We start from the raw sequence: 17,453 nt of genomic DNA, 5'->3' as shown, positions 1-17,453 counted from the left end.
GACACAATAGGCCTTGACACAGATGACAGAATGCATGAAATCCAGTGTGTGTGTGTGTGGGGGGGTGCTATGGGAGGCCAACGGGGAAGGGAGTATAAAGATGATTAAGATGTTTTGTATGAAATATACAAATATTCAATACAATTTTTGCAAGAAAGAATGAAATGACTACCTGTATGGGGATGGGAGGTAGGGAAGAAAATGGGAGAGGTGTCAAATAATCGGTCTGCAGAAGTCTGGGGATCTCTGAGCAAGATGAGGCCCCAGGTGACAACAGTGCATTATGTCAGTTTTGTTTGTGTAACTCTGAATCTGAAATCACCTTTGCTCAGCTCAGTGCACAGGCTTGGCTCAGCTTTTACCTGCTGTTAATTCTCAGCAGGATCCTCCTTCCTTAGGCACCTTATTCCCTCTATGTTTTTTTCTTCCTCTGAAAAGAATCTTCTCAACTTGACCACAGCTGAATTTCTCTCATTCTTTTTATTCTGCTTGGTTAGGGCACAAAGAATGGTCAATAGACTTTTTGTGTGAGAGGTACAGGTTTGAAGATGTCATCAAGTTAGTATTTCAGGGTAATCATGAATCAGGATGGAAACACGAAAAGAGTTATTTTATTTTTTAGTTAAAAAGCAGGTACAGCTGGGGCTACAGGGAGACCCTGTCTCAAAAAGACAAAAAAAAAAAAAAAAAAAAAAAAAAAAAAAAGCAGGTACAAATGAAATTACATTGGTTTTTAAACATTTGAAATGCATTCTTATTTTCCGACTACTTCGTAGAAACAGGGATCATTGTAAGTCCTGTGGGTGTTTACTCTTTCCTGTCAACTTTACTTCCTTTATTCCTTCCTCCTTGGTCTGCTGTCTTCCCATCATCTCTGGTCCTTTACCTGGGAAGTCATACCATGGAGCAAGAGGACAATGAATGATCACTATGGAAAATGCCCTTCCGTGTGGCAGCAGCCAATGGCACCCTGCCATGTCGTGGCTCATCTTGATAACTGATTGGATTGAGAGATGCCTAGGGGAGAGGAAAGTGTGTTTCTAGGTGTGTCTGTGGGAATATTTCCAGAGATGATTGACATGGGACGGCCAGGGAAAGACTGCTCTGAATGGAAAGCGTGGTTTAATAGGACGGTATGATCTAGAGGCCTGGACAAGACAAAGGGATGACACTGGCCACCTCAGCAAGCTCTGCTTTCTTGCCATCTAATGTGGACATCAGACTCCAGCCTCTTCAGACTTTGAAAGGTGGCATACCAGAGACTCTCCAGGCTTGGGGGCTTGAACTAGGACTCTTTCATTGGTCCCTCTGTTCTGAGGCTTCTAGCATTTAAAAAAAAATTTTGGATTTATTTATTTTTATTTTATGTGTATCAGTATTTTGTCTGCATGTATGTAAGTGCACCCGTGCCCTGCAAAACCTGAAGATGCCAGAAGAGGGCATGGAATCCCCTGGAACTGGAGTTACAGATGGTTATTACCTGCCATGTGTGGTGCTGGGAATCAAATCCTGGTCTTCTGGAAGAGTGGCCAGTGCTGTCACTGCTGAACTATCTCTCCAGTCCCTACTTGAAGCTTTTTTGAATAGCTACCAGTTTCTGCCTCTACAGTGTGCACAATGTGCAAATGGGAGTGTTGGACTACACAGCTGCTGTTGTGTAAGCCAATCTTGTAAGACCCCTTTACAGACACATGAATGCACACACACACACACACACACACACGCACACACATGCACACACATGCACATAGATGCACACACACAGAGAGACATGTGTATGCACACATGTGCATGATTTTGTTGCTGTAGAGACCCCTAACTAATATAGTGTTTTTGGATAAATTTGAATGGAAAATGGAAAGGAGAATTTGATTTTTCTGAAAATCCTTCTGTTAGATTTTTACACGGGCAAGTGTGGTGGTTTGAATGAAAACGTCCCCCATAGGCTCCAAGTATTTGGACATTTTGCCTCCAGTTGGTGGCGCTGTTTTGGGAGGTCTTAGAAGGTGTGGCTATCCTGGAGGAAGCAGGTCATGGGGGCGGGCTTACAGACTTCTTAAGCTTTGCCGGATCTCCAGTTGCTCTCTTGTTTCCTGTGTCTGTTGGAAGATGTAAAGATTAGCTTCTGCTCCTCTTCCAGCCACCTTTGCCACCATGCCTCCTGCCAAGACGGACTGTAATTCCCCTGGAACCGTGAGCTCAAATAAATTCTTCTTTTCATAAATTGCTTTAGTCAGTGTTTCTATTACAAGAGAAAAGTGACTAATACAGTAATCTGTTAGACTTTACACGGCCAAGAGAAGTCCATTTGCAAGACAAACTTGTGCTGTGCAGGACTGTGCTCTTCCTCATTTGCCCTTCTCCTGTACCTGGTCAAGTGCTTCCTGCTGTGAAGATATAAAGGCACTGGTCGGAGGCCGCCTGTGTTGGCAGCACCACATGTCTCTCCCAGATGTTGGTCTGAAACATCTCAGTTACCCTGTCTGCAGACATCCTGGGTCTCCCCACCTTGTTTCTTCAGTGTTTGTGAGTAGCCTTTCCAATGAGGAAAGTGTTCTTGGGGAACCAAGATGTGACTTCCACAGAAATTTCCATTTACAGTCACTGCCAAGGTTTCCTCTGGCTGCACTACCTGGTTGCTATTACAGTGTGAGCATTGCTTAAGGCAGGTGTAGTCATTTAAACTAAAATGAACACTGAGAAAAAGAATGATGAGGGCAATGAACCTCACTGTGGCACTGTCAGCACATCTTAAAAAACCATTTAGCATACACTATGGTTGTTAGTAAGTTTGACTCACAGTGTTGGATACACAAAAGTTAATAGCATAGCCTCTCTTTGCTCCAGTGGCAATACAGAAGTACTGTACTTATCTTTGTGAGGAGAGAAGGAAAACTGAAGGGAAAATAAAATCATAATTGTAATAATCCACTTTTCTAATTTCTTGTTGAGATTATCAAGGGCTGGGGTAGAGTTATGGAGAAGGTAGAAGATGAAAGCGTAAAGGTAAACTTCTTCCATCCCGTTGTAGCCTCCTTCTCCAAAGTAGTTTGTTCTTCGTTGAACCTGGGTATGATCCAAAGGTATGACTATAAGATTTGGTTAAATATTCTGATGGAAAGTGTTCTTTTTCATAACAGACTTTGAGAATCTATGGTGACAAGGACATCTAATATGTGCTGAGCCTGACCATGTTAGGAAAATATACAATTTGTTCATTCATATGTTATGGACAACTAATCTATTGGGAATGGTAGTTAAAATTTAGAAAGAAGATGGGCTATCCATATTAACCTCCCCACACCCAAGGCCCAGGGACAATCATAGAAGAGAGGGATGGAGATAATATAAGAGCCAGAGGATCATGAGGGGAAGTGTGAAATGCTGTCATCTGGATATGACATGACTATTGGACACATCGGCTCACAGCAGCTGTGATTACCTGCACAAGACCTGGATAAGATCAAGGCAGTCAACATTCCAGCAAGAACTGGGGAGGGTCTCTTGAGGCTCTGCACCCAACAGAGGAGCTATTGGCAGCTTATGGCTCCTGAGGGAGGGACAGTCACTTTTCTCTGGGGATTTGACCACTCACAGGTTGCCCATGCCACAGCAGACTGACCCACACCCATTCACATGTGGTCAGCACTACCTGAACTCAGAAGGTTAAAAAATAAATAATAATAATAATGAAAAGAAGATATGAAGTTGGGTTCCAGGGAGGGGGAGTTGAAAGGAGATAGTAGAGTCTGGATAAGATAAAAATTCATTGTATACATGTATGAAGCTTTCAAAGAATAAATAAAAATATTTTTAAAAATTAGAAAGAAAATGAAAAATACTTTGATAGGTCAAAGTCTATAAAGAATCACTTAGAAAATTAATATTGACTAATATTGTGATATTGTTTATAGTCTCTCAAGTCATTGCAAACTGTATTTTGTAAGTCATTTTAAACTTTCAAGTAATCAAGATGAGAGCAGATCTACACACAAATTTCACATTGGATTTCCAAGGCGTTGTTACTAAATGAACAAAAATGAGTTCCTTAATTTTTCTTGGCAGAATAAGAACAATATCTCTGTTCGAAAAGTCTTTGTGTTAACAGCCCTTTTCTTCTATAGATTGTGCGTTGGTGTATTATGTGTTTGTTTTGTTGTTTTTTGTTTTTTTTTTTCTTTTTTTTTTTGTGCGCTTTTGTATGTGTGTGTGTGTGTGCATTCAGGTTAGCTTCACTTGACACAACTGGGAATTGGGAAACTGAGCTGTGGAATGGCCGCATCAGACCGGCCTGTGGAGCTGTCTGTGGGGCACTTTCTCAATTGCTGGTTGATGTGCCATCCCTGGGCAGGTGGGCCTGGGCTGTGTAAGGGAAGTAACTGAGCAAGCCAGAGGGAGCAAGCCAGTGAGCAGCACTCCTCCATGGTCTCTGCTTCAGCTTCTGCCTCTAGGTTTCTGCCTTGAGTTCCTGCCCTGGCTCCCCTCCATGATGAACTGTAAGGTGCAAGATAACATAAACCCTTTCCTCTCCAAGTTGTTTTTGGTCAGTGTTTCATCATAGCAGTGAAAAGCTAACTAGGACAGTGTGAATGTTTGTGTATGTTTAGATTGTGTGTGTGTGTGTGTGTGTGTGTGTGTGTGTGTGTGTATAAAGTAGCTAACATTCCTCTGGATAGAATTTGTATTTTTTCCCCTTGACATAGGGACAGGTTGAAAGCTGCCAAAGCAATCCCAGCTCTTGTCTTCAGCCAAGGAGTAGTTTCCTTGTCTGAACTGCCTGTGACAATGAAAGATTATATATTCCAAGGCCTGTTGGGTTTTGGAAGGATGTCTATACCGAGCATCAAGATTTAACCTTGGGTAGATTGCAGGAAAGGGGACTTTATTTCCTGTTACTGTGCTATTGTGACTTGGAAGCTGGTTTATGCTGAGTTAATGCGCTTGAGGCCTCCTTTTCTTTTCAAAACCATAGTAATTCTGAACATAAGTATTTTTGTGATTTGCGTTCTGCCTTGTGACAATGCCTATTCAGTGAAACAATTCATATTCTGGTAGATCATGCTTCAGCTCACTAAATGTCATGGGCATTGGACACTGCCTTGAAGAAAAAGATTTTTAGGTGTAGTTTGTCCCTCAGTATCTGAAGGAGTTTGGTTCTAGGATCTTCATAATGCCAAAGTTAGTGGATCCTCAAGTCCCCTATGAGAAATGGTATAGCACTTACATATTAACCTACCTATGTCCCCCAGAAAACTTCAACCCTAGGTTGTTTATGATAGTGAATAAATTGTAAATAATTACTGCACTGCATTATTTAGGGAAGAATGACAGAAAATAAGTCAGTGTGTGTAGAGTACAGACCTAGGTACAGATCAGGTGAATAGTGCTCCAACAGTGAGCGCTGGAAACAGGTTCTTTGAAATCACAGGAGGCTACCTCAGGGTATGTCCACACATTCTTGTGGTTGTGTATTGTGTTGCTTTTTGAAAGATTCTGGTCTTGATTTCACAGACATTTGCCTGCCTATGCCTCCTGAGTGCTGGGATTAAAGGCATGTACCACCACACCTGGCTTGGAATTTTCTTTGTAAATATTTCCAATCTACTTTCCAATCCATGAATTAGAACTCAATTGTAGTTTTAGTTAATTGGCAGGAAAAGAGACTGAGAAAACATTATTGTATGTTACTCTGGAACTGCAGGCAGATTTATAAGCTGCCCTTACCTATATGTTATCATTGAATAGAAATATAACGTTCCGGGGACACAGCCACACCCACACCCTTACATTCTGTCTGTGGCTGCTTTCACACTATCCTGTTGAGTAGCTGTGATAGAAACCACATGGGCAACCAAGCGTGAAATACTATTGTCTGCACGGAAAATAGTTTGCCACCACAATTTAGAGAGGCAAAAAGGATATTTTTAGACTGCACTGTTTAATTATTTCTTCTGTGTATTAATTTGCAGCAGAATTGATGGCTTTTGTCTTCAGACTGTATTCAGATATGAGACATAGTTTTGAAAAATACTGGGTTCTGGTGGTGAACAGTCTTCTGGTAGCTTCCAAATCCTACCCAGTGTTTTTGTTTGACAAACAAGAAAGCACCGCCAAAACCCCTATCATTATATCCTTTCTCTTTCAATTTGTGCTGTCTTCGTAGAGGATCATCTCCTGTCGTTAAGGTTCCTCTTGGAGAAGGAAGTGCAATGGAGAGCAGGTGAACTGAGGAGCTGAGCCAGGGCCTCAGTGTGGCCTTCTGCTAAGGTTAAATGCAGTTTCTGAGGTATCACTGGAAACTGTCCAAAACAATCCTGAACAATAAAAACGCTGCTGGAGGCATCACCATACCTGATTTCAAGTTATACTACAGAGCCATAGTAGTAAAAACAGCATAGTACTGACACAAAACCAGACACACTGATGACACAGAATCAAGGACTGAGATGTAAGTCCATGCACCTTCATCGACCTGATTGCTTACAAAGATACCAAATGGAGAAGACAGCCTCTCTGTCTGGGAAATTTGGATACCTACATGTAGAAGAATGAAAACTGATCCTTCTCTTCACCCTGCACACAAATCGACTCCGAAAGGATCAAACATTCCAATATTAGACCCGAAAGTCTGAAAGTTCTAGAAGGAAAAGTAGGGAGTACATTTCAGGATATACGATCTGGTAAAGACTCTCTGTGTAGGACCTAAATTGGCCAAAACATGGGCCTTCATGACATTAAAACATTTCTGTACTACAAAGGATACTTAACTGACTGTAGGGGCAGCCTACAGAATGGGAAAAAATCTTTACCAGCTATACATCTGACAGTGAATTAGTGTCTAGACTATACAAAGAACACAAAAAAACTAAACACTGGGCTGGAGAGATGGCTCAGCAGTTAAGAGCACCCACGTGGCGGCTACAAACTGTCCTTAACTCCAGTTCCAAGGGAATCCGAGGCCCTCTTCTGGCCTCCATGGCATTGCACAACACAGGTGCACTCATGTACATACAGGCAATACACTCGTACACATAAAATAAAAATAAAATATTAAAAAAATTACTTATTATTATTGCATGTGTAGGGTGGTACACAGAGGTCAGAGGACAACTTTGTGGAACCAGTTCTCTCCTTCCATCTTGCTTGGGTTCTGGGGATGAAACTCAGGTCACCAGGTTTAGGCAGGAAGCACCTTCTCCCTCTGGGCTGCCTTGCTAACCCCTAAGTGCCACTCTTACCTTATTCATTTTAGGCACATTGTTTGGACTGATGAATGTCCATCCTAGGTGCCAGGATGCAAAGACAGAGATCAGGGTTTGAACTGCTCCTGGGTCTGGGTAATTCCAGCTTTGACTTCTAGGACACAGAACAATGGACTTCCCTGAGGACAAACCCCTTGAGTTCTTCACTGAAATGTGGGGCAGAAGAAAGAAATCCAACCTCTTCCGTGTTCCTTCTGGTTCTTTGGTCATTAAGACATGAGCTCCAGAAAAGTAGGCAAGAGTTCCCTTGCTGTTTGCTGTGATACGGGAAAATCCTATTGGTACCTTGGGATTTGTCAGTTAGTAGTAGCAGCTGTCACAGGACTCTGTCCTGGAGTTAGGAGAGCCTGTCCCCATCTGAGTCCCCAATTAACAAATTATTCATGTGAGCCATGGGAAATCATCTTGCTGGTCTATCCAGGTATATTAGCTCATTTATGACTCACAGAGAGATGCTTACAAGGCTGCTATTACTGCCTTCAATTTCAGATGCAGAAACTGAAGCACAGAGAGGGAGAGTAACTCCTTTCCACTCTCTCAGCTTGTGAGTGGAGGCTGAGACCAGCACCTAGCAGGGTCAAGCTGTCCCTCGGCTCCTCTTATTTTGGAATAAGATGACCTAAATGCAAACAAATCTTTACTGTTTGAAAGGCCAGGTTGCATTACTAAAACAATTGCCTGGGAACTGGCCAAGTTTCATCCTATTTAGCTAAAAGACAAAACTAGTGTGATAATCACTAATTGTGCTTTAACTCATGGTAAAGTGTGGCTTGGGAGTGTTTCTGGGTGGCTGAACATTGCTTTATTTCTGCCATCTCCCCTTGGTCCCTGGCTTCCTTGACCTTCGGTGTGTGTGTGTGTGTGTGTGTGTGTGTGTGTGTGTGTGTGTGTTGAATCTGCTCCCTGCCTGTCTTCCTAAGGTTGGCAGGAGTGACATTCATATTCATGGTTCAGTTAAAGTGCCTAGCTTCAGTCCTGCCCAGCACTCAGTTCCAATAAGTTCCGGCCAGGCAAGCTGAAACCTCCTAATAGACTCATTGAGAGGTCATCCTTATTTTGATTGGCATTTTTTTCCAGAGTGGAAAGAAAGATCTATTACAAATATTGTTTCTGTCTATGAACATTATTAAGAGAGCAGATTCACTGTGAAATATAATTATTAACTAGTAAGTTAAAATTAACTATTAGTTTTTTAATTACTAGCTCATATCAATTATTGAAGACTACTGACCTATTTATACTTGTTTGCTTTGTTCACACTGACAGTTAAACATTTTTATTAAATTCAAGCATTTCACAACTCTAATTTTCCAACAACATATGTAAGCCAGATATAAATGTATATGAGAACAAACTATTTTTGTAAACTACAATTCACAAATTTGTCCTTTCTATTTTTGTCTCTTTAAGCTTTTAAACTCTTTATCAGTGTTAACAGGACTAAAAGACAGTTAGGGACTGGGGAAATAGCTCAGGGGTAAACTCTTGCTGTACAAGTATGAGAACCTGAGTTTGGATCCTCAGAACCCACAGACAGCTTAAGCGGAAGCCTGCATCTATGATCATATGATTCTATGGTGGGATGAAAGATGGAGACAGGAAGCTCCCCTGAAACTCAGGGGCCAGCCAGCCTGGCATAAGCAACTACCAGCAACAAGAGGATTAGAAGATCAAAGTCATTCTTGACAACTTGTGAATTTGAGACCAGGCTGGGCAACACGAGCCTCTGTCTTGAAAAAAGAAAAGAAATATTACATGGCTAACAATCTGTTGAGTGGTACTTGTACGCTACTCTAGAAATGGGGATCTGGAAAACCACCGTAAACATTGGGTACTCTGTTTTGTCTCATTGTAAAGAGCTCCAAGTAAGGCCACTGAAATTCCTTTTGTGTCTTCATGTGACGCAAACAGATCTTTCTGTATTTATCCACTTGGAAACATTTTCTGCTTGATATAATGAAGAGAGAACATCAGCTGTTATCAGTGAGCCTATGGGAAGTTCAGAAATTTTAAGTCACTTTCTTTTGCTTCTCAGGGGTACAAGCAGTGGCTTGGAAAGTTTAAGAGTTGTAAGGAGACGAGATTGACATTTCTGTTTTGAATGGATGCTCCTTTAATTGCTGGTATATTCTGGTATACCCCTGGAGAGAGAAGGCTTGGAGATGAGGTGTTTAATTCCTTATTGTGTCCTAGTATTTCTGGGAGGATGTAAACAAATTTCTACTAACCTGAGTTAGGGAACCAATGGCAGACCAAATCCACTGAAGTCCAAGTTGGTAAACCAATGAATTCATTGGGGCTATTTACAGGAGGGTGGGTGAGGGGTTACTAAAACTAGTAGAAATGACTCAAAAACAGCTGTACCACCAAAAGTCCACTCCAGCATTGGTGGTAGCTCTTGATAGCTGGAAGTGTGACGTGGACTCCACAACTTGCAGGGAACCCTACGATTGGAGCGTGTCTCTTTCAGGTGACTTTGTTGATTTGATCCTCTTCCAGGTGGTTTGGCTGGTCTCCATTTCTGCCAATTGGCTCTGCTGGGCTGAGAGTGTCTCCCAGGTGTTCTTCACATCCTTAATAAGGGAGGGGCCTAGTGGACCTGATCAGTTTTAGGGACTTTCTGAAGCTACTGAGTTGTTTACTTCCTGAACTTAACAGCTTTCCTGCAGGATAGAATGGTTTGCCTCCCCTTAGAACATCCTGTTAGAGCTTTCCTCCAACATGGAAGGTTCTATCTTAGAGAAAATTGCTACACATCATTCCTGAGTATAGAGAGGATGACCACTTCTCTGTAAATTTCTAGGGTATGGAATCTTACAATCTTACAGAACTGTGTGTCTTCAAAGGAAGTAGTGGTATGTGCTGGGGAGGGTGTTGGTATTATGTTATATTCTTGGAGGGTGTGAGGTGCATTATTCCCTGTGAAGGGTAACGTCAACTAAACTCTTAATAGGAACACACACACACACAAACACACTCACACACATATGCACACATGCACACACGCACGCACGCACATGTACACACAAGCACACACACGTACACACATGCACACACGCACACACGCACATGTACACACATGCACACACATGTACACACATGCACACACGCACGCACGCACATGTACACACATGCACACACACGTACACACACATGCACACACACGTAGACGCAGATGCACACACGCGCACACATGTGCACACACATGCACACGCACATGCACATGCACACACATGCACACACACACACACACACATGCACACGCACACCTTATAACATGGTAGGCTTCCATACGGCTTTTTCAAACATCCTTAGCGTTAGTCACCCCTCCCTACCCCTACTCTGATGTATCCTCCTGTCCCTCTCCCTACTTAAACCTCCCTCTCTTTTCCTCTTTATATCACTTCCTCCTTAAGATCTTTCTTCTGTCTCTCCACCAAAGGTCCCTTTCTAGTTTCTTGGGTTCTACAGGGACCCTGAATTAAAGACGGAAATCAAAAGATTCAATGCTAAGCTCCTCATGTGAGAGAGTTTGTTTTTCTGGGTCTGGGTTCCCTCACTTGGTGTAATGCTTTTCATTCATTTACCTGCAACTTTCATAATTTCACTTTTATTTACAAATGAATATAATGCCATTGTATATAGCTAATGCATTTGCATTATTCATTCATCACTTGATGGACATCTAGGCTGTTCCATTTCCTAACTATTGTGGAAAGAGCACCAATGAACACAGCAGAGCAAGTTTCTCTGTAGTAGGATATTGAGTACAGTTGGGTTATTTGGTAGGTCTATTTCTAGTTTTCTGAGGAACCACCATACTGACACAGTGGCTACATCAATTTGCACTCCCACCAACAGCGTACAAGGGTTCTTCTTTTTCCACATCCTTACCAGGATTTGTTGTCTTTTTTAAAAAAAATATTTATTTATTATTTTATTTGTTTAATGTGTATGAGTATTTTGCCTGTATGTATGTAAGTACACCCATACATTCAATGCTTGCAGAGTCCAGAAGGCATCAGATCCCAAGGAACTAGAGTTAGGGATGGTTGTTGGCTGCTGTGTGTGTTGGGAACTGAACCTGGGTCCTCCTCAAGAGCAATGTGTGCTCTTAACCACTGAGCCATCTCTCCAGCCTATATTGCTTTTTAATCTTAGTCATTCTGACTGTGGTAAGATGAAATCTCAAAGTAGGTTTAACTTGCATTTCCCTGATGGTTTAGGATGGCGAATCATTTTTTTTATTTGTTTATTTTATTTTATTTTTTTTAACAAAGCATAGGGTAGGGGTTTATTTACAGAAGAGTGGGCACCCCACATTTACAGCTGCACTGTAAATTCCACACTCAAATACAGAGCCTGTAATCTCCTGACAGCTGCACAAAATGGTGAGAGAGGTGCCTCTTGGTGTTCTCAGCTTATATATCCTTTGCCCCTCCCCCACATGCAGCTACGGTCAACTGGTTGGGTATTTAGTATACAGTTAGAAATTATATTGATTTAAGAAAACTGCAATAGTTTCTCCTCTAGGGTGTATGATTTCAATAGCCATGGACAGTTGACTATATTTACATTACAGGCATTAGTTTCTGCCTGTGCTGGTCATTGTTGTGGTTATTAGGCTTCAAAGCTGGTGTTGGACCTCTAATTGAGGTCCTCCCTTGGCAGCTTGCACAGTATTCTCCAAAACTATGAGAGCTAGTTTCAGGGAGAAGGCTTCCAGGTCAGTTCCAGTTCTGTTGCTCCAAGTCCTGTGTTCGAAGATGTCTTCAGCAATAAGGTCTTACCTTCAAGTTCTGGGAGGCAATCAAGGACTGTGGCAATAGCCTGTGTAATTTTGGGAGTCTCTTGGGCTACCCTGGTCAGCAACTCAAAGGAAGGTTTCTCCTGTCTGATACTGTTTCTTGTTATATAGCCTTCAGCTATACTCATGGACTCATGTAGCGATATATGTGTAATTTTTCAGTAGGATTTTGAACTAATACAGTTTCCATGGGTTCTTCATGTTGTTCTTTTTAAAAATTTTGAGGCAGTCTCCCATCTTTTATACTGTCAAGATTATGAATGTGTACTTCTGTTCCTGATGGGGCTGCCTTGATGATGGGTGATGCCGTGTGGTGATGGTCGCCGCCAGTGTCTTTTGCTACCTATCACCTTATTGTCTGGGCAGTAGAAGATGTTAGCCAAAGAATACTACCCAATTTTGCTAAGTGATTCCACTGTAAAGTCAAAAATTAAGGAAATGGTTACAGGAAGGTATGGTAGTTTTTCATTACTGTAACAAAAATATGAGGGAGTCTGTAAAGGAGGGAAGATTTATTTTGGCTCATGGCTTCAGAGGTTCCAGTCTCTGGTCACCTGTCTCCATTGTTGTGAGTTGTGTTGAAGTAGCTCAGTGTGGTTGACAGGATTGGGTTGAGCAGGGCTACGCATCCTTTATTGGTTGGGAAGGAGTCAAAGAGAAGAAGAAACAGCCCATAAGAACATGTTTCTAGGGGCCTGTTTCATCCAGTGAGGCCCCTTTGCAATAACACCATCAATTTATGAATAAATCTACAGAGTAATCCATGAATGAAAACAATGCCTCTGTGGCCTAGCATCTGGGGACCAAGACTTCACCTCACAAGCCTACAGAGGACACTTCATACCCAAACCAGACTGTGGGGCCCTCCAAACACTTGAAGTCAGATATAAGAGTAAAGAAAAACCAACTAGGGGTGTGTGTGTGTGTGTGTGTGTGTGTGTGTGTGTGTGTGTATGGTGTTCTTGGAAAAAATGGTATTTGTAAGAGGTACGCAGTGAGAGGGGCATGGTACATTCTCGAATATAAAACACAGTTGGTTTGGGTGAAGAAGCAGGGAGTTGAGCTGGAGAAGGAGGCTGGCTGGGAGGGACAGTCACCTGCAATCATTTCCGCTTAAATTCTAAAGGAAATGGAAAGTACTGATAGACTTATCTACAAGGCTCCTGCCCCCACTCTCCTTTCTTTACCTTCTTCAAGGTCTTGCTATGTAGCTGGTAATGTTTTGCTCCAGCCAAACACCAGCATACTAAGCTATGTTTCCTTGAAGCTCACCAGCTTGCAGTGTAGGCCAGGTAAAGGATGCAGTAAAATGGTTAGGAGGCCTTGTACCAGCCACCCTCCCTGGTATGGAACCAACCTTACTGTGCTGCCCAATGGGCTATGTTAATATTGAAGTCAGCATAGGGAGGTTTTACATGGTTCCAGTCATCTTTGTGACTAGCAAGTAGAGCTGAGAGGTAAAGAGGAGAGTAAGGACAAGAGGAGAGGGGTGTAGAGGCAAATGAGAGGGGCATAGAGGAAAATCAGGCATTGGGATCGTTTCAGATGGGACAAATGGTAAGCCAGGGGTTCTCCACACCTGCAGGAGACAGGAGGATTAGTGGGTGCTGCGGAGAAGAAAGGCCTGATGCCTTTGCATCAGGCAGGAGCTTTGAGAGCTCCCACTAAGAAGTCCTTCATGTATAGATAAGACCCACTGCAGGGGCTGCTGGGATGAGTGGGCTCAGAGCACAGGGGTCTCACAAAATCCTAGCTGGTTGTGCAGGAGGGGGCAGTCACAGAACATTGCCCCTTCTGTCTGTCTGCAGAGCACACACTTCATTCACTACTGGAAGCAGCTAGGCAAGTGGAGTGTGGGCCTCCTTCATGTCTTCATTCACTGCTGCCTGCTGGGTCCAGGCTGGCTCTCTTGGAGCTGCAGCAAGCTGCCTTGCTGTGCCCACGGATGTCAGTATCTGAAGTGTCTCCCCAAAGAACGAACAGAATAAAATGCAAATCAGATGTTTCTGATGCAGTGAAATAACTACAAAGTTCAGATTGGAGGACAGATGGTGACTCCATTATTAATGGGGAATAGACGCCAAATGTAACTTCATATTATTTTTTATGAAGTAAGTGTGATAAGCCAATGATGGCAGAAAGGATGACTCGTAGGCAGTTGGAGACATCAAATTGGAACCTTTGTGAAATCGTGATAGAGCAACTGGTGAGCTCAGAGGTACCAAGCCTATGAGAGAGAAAGAACAACCCAGAGAGGAGATTTGAAAATTAGTTTGAAATTTCCAAATTTGCTTCAATTATTTTTTCAGAAAAAAAGTTCAATATCTTTTATAGATAAATTCATTTTAAGCATTAAAAATGCCACTGGGAATCTTAAAGCTGTATGTTTTATTTGACATTCCAGAGATTTTGAATTTCTTCCTTCTGTTAACATTTATTTTGTTGAATACTTCCTCACTTTCAAAAGCTCATAATTATAAGTAAGTCTTACTATGGTTTTCTTTATCCATTCATGTGTTGGCAGACACCAAGGCTAAACTGTAACTTGCCTCCTGCTGAGAGTGCTTCCAGCACTTGCAGAGAACCAGAGTTTGGTTCCCAGCACCCAAGGGTGTGGACTCACAAGTGCTTGTAAGTCCAGCTCTAAGGGATTTGGCACCACCTTCTGGCCTCCACCAGCAGTGCACTCATGTGCACCCCCCAGAAGTAAAATAAAATAAAACAATCTAAACAAAAGAATGAAAGTAAGCAGTTTTCTAGAAATTGGATCTAACTGGAGATCAACCTTTTAAGTAAAATAGTCCAGACTCAGAAAGACAAGCACTGTATGTCTTCTCTTATTGGTGGGTCTCAGAATGCTTTGTATAAAGACAGCAAGAGGAAGGGAGGCAGAGGGAGAAAGGAGACCAGCAGCAGGAGGAGGAAAGGGGAGATGGGTGGGGGTGTCCAAGTATATGATGTACTTGATGCAAATGGTCTTTATGAACCCCAACACGATGAAAATGAATGTACGCCAGTATAGAGTCAGCTACGATTATTTGAACAAAATAATGAGTATAAAACGAGGGGGCAGATACTGGCTGGCAACACCTCTACTCACTGCTGTACAAATGTACACAGGGAACTGAGCTATGCTGTGCAAATGCCCTTCTCAGAACTCTCTTGATTACTTAGGTGTAAAGTCACAGAAAAAAAGTGAATTCTGCAGTGTTCCAAGTGCCTAACAATAAAGAAGTTATGGCTATCATAAGGTTACAAATGTCCATTAGAAAAGTTATCCATTAGCAATCAACTTGGGAGCTTATTAGGTTAATGTATGGGACTTCACATATAGGGAGAAAGATTAATTTTCTGGGCAGTTCTTCCCCCCACATATGTCCAGAAAATTGTGTAATTCTTACTTCCTTTCAGGCTATTAGCTTGAAAATGTGATTATGTTTATTTTTCCTTTTACTTCAATTCTTTTGATTCTTGAGATTCCAGATATTGTTGGTATGCACATAGTTTTCTATCTCAATATATTTTATTTAACCCAATGTATCCAAACTATAATCATGTCTCCATCTTAGATTTATAAATTAACTTTCATTCCCTTTACTTTAAAAATTGGGTTTTTTGGGGCTAGAGAGATGGCTCAGTGGTTAAAAACACTGGTTGTTCTTGTAGAAGACCTGGTTTCGAATCCCAGCACCCACATTGCAGCTAACAGCTATTTGTAACTCCAGTCCCAGGGGATCCGACAGCCTCTTCTGACCTCCGTGGTCATTGCATGACCTGGGTGTACTTACTCACATGCAGGCAATACATGCATACACATAAAATTAAAAAAATAAATAAAATAAAAAGGTTTAAAAAAAATTGGTTTTTTCCCAGGTCTCCCAAGGGCCAAGAGAAGTCCCTCCATCCTTGTGAAAACAGGTGTTGCAGGTGGTGCTACCCTAGCCATGAGTAATAAAAATTTTAGGGTTCTAAGCTCTCAGATAGACAGAGATGTCGGACTTCTACAGGACTCCATCAGGCAGTTGGAGAGACAGTTTAACTCCCTAGCTAAAATGGTGCTACAGAACAGAAGGGGGCTGGACCTACTGTTCCTAAAGGTAAATGGCTCATACATGGCCTTAGGTGAGGTTTGCTGTTTTTACACCAGTAATTCAGGTGTAACTGAGTTTTACTGAGCCTCTGGTTAATACTCCTCCTAGCCCATGCCTCCTAAATTGTCTAACCAGATATATCAAGAGGTGTCCAAATGCCATCAAAATTATGGTACTGAGGACCCAATATGAGCCTCAAAATCAAAATAAGTCAAATTTTTGACTTATGTCCCAGAGCCAGGGGGGATTGAGGCCCTCCATTTTGGTAAGTATAACTGGTCAATCATCTGGTCATAGGACACCCCTAGGAAGGTGGGTTATGCTAAATAGATGGGCGGAACACCTAGTGTGTTAATGAGACAGTGAGGTTTTCCTGCTTGGAATCCCGTCTGCTAGCACAGAACTTCTGGATTAGCTACAGCCATGTAGTCCGTGAGTTTGTCTGCTTTCCTGAACAGTTCAGGGAAGTGTAATTTCTCCTTTTCTTCTTCATGTGTCTCTTTTCTAAACATGCTTTCTTTAAGGCTTTGGGCTGCCCCTAACATTGGCTGCTAACCAGCCAGATGTCCCTGCCCCAATGCTTTGTCCCCTCCATTCTCCTCCTCAAGCCAAGATTACTAGCTCACCCACTCTGAGGATTTTTCTTTGAAATTCTAATAAAATTGTAAAAGCTTAAAAAAAGCAGCAGGGAATGGGCAGAAGGTGGGCAATGGGACATGGACAGTGTTCCAGTGGCCACTGCCCAGAAGAGGTCTCTGAATGCTCTTAAAAATTATCGCATTTTTATCTTGCATGTGCATGTTATATGGGTGTTATATATATATATATATATATATATATATATGCTTTTTATTCTTAGACCACATTTCAATTCTATTTTTCCAGAGCTACCCACCTTTATTCACAGACCCTCAGTCTCCAAAGCCACACAGACACTTTGTTTATAGAGTGCACAAGAAAAAGGGGCCTTGGTGACCTTGATAGCACACCTCACAGAGCCAGGACAGGCCTGGCAGCACCACTCCTTCAGGGTTAGCCTTGACTGCCCCAGGGCACTGCTGTGGTCACAGGGATGCAGGTACCAGGATATCAGGCCTGGTGGCTAAAGTTCCCTTCAGATGAAGCCAGCATTGTTGTATACCCAGAGCAGGTGCCCCTTTGAAACTGAGGCAAGAAAGGAGCAATGGGGGTGGGAAAGAAGTTCCCCAAGTGAATGATCAGGACAGAGGAATAGCGTATGTGGGGGGAAACTTGTCCATGCTGGATGCAGGTGGGGTCTCATGTGTCCTACTT

The sequence above is a fragment of the Nannospalax galili genome, unplaced genomic scaffold, assembly GCF_000622305.1.
Source record: "Nannospalax galili isolate Female #2095 unplaced genomic scaffold, S.galili_v1.0 scaffold639, whole genome shotgun sequence".
NCBI classification, from domain to species: Eukaryota; Metazoa; Chordata; class Mammalia; order Rodentia; family Spalacidae; genus Nannospalax; species Nannospalax galili.
The sequence above is the reverse complement of the archived record's forward strand: the minus strand, read 5'-3'. Positions refer to the sequence as shown.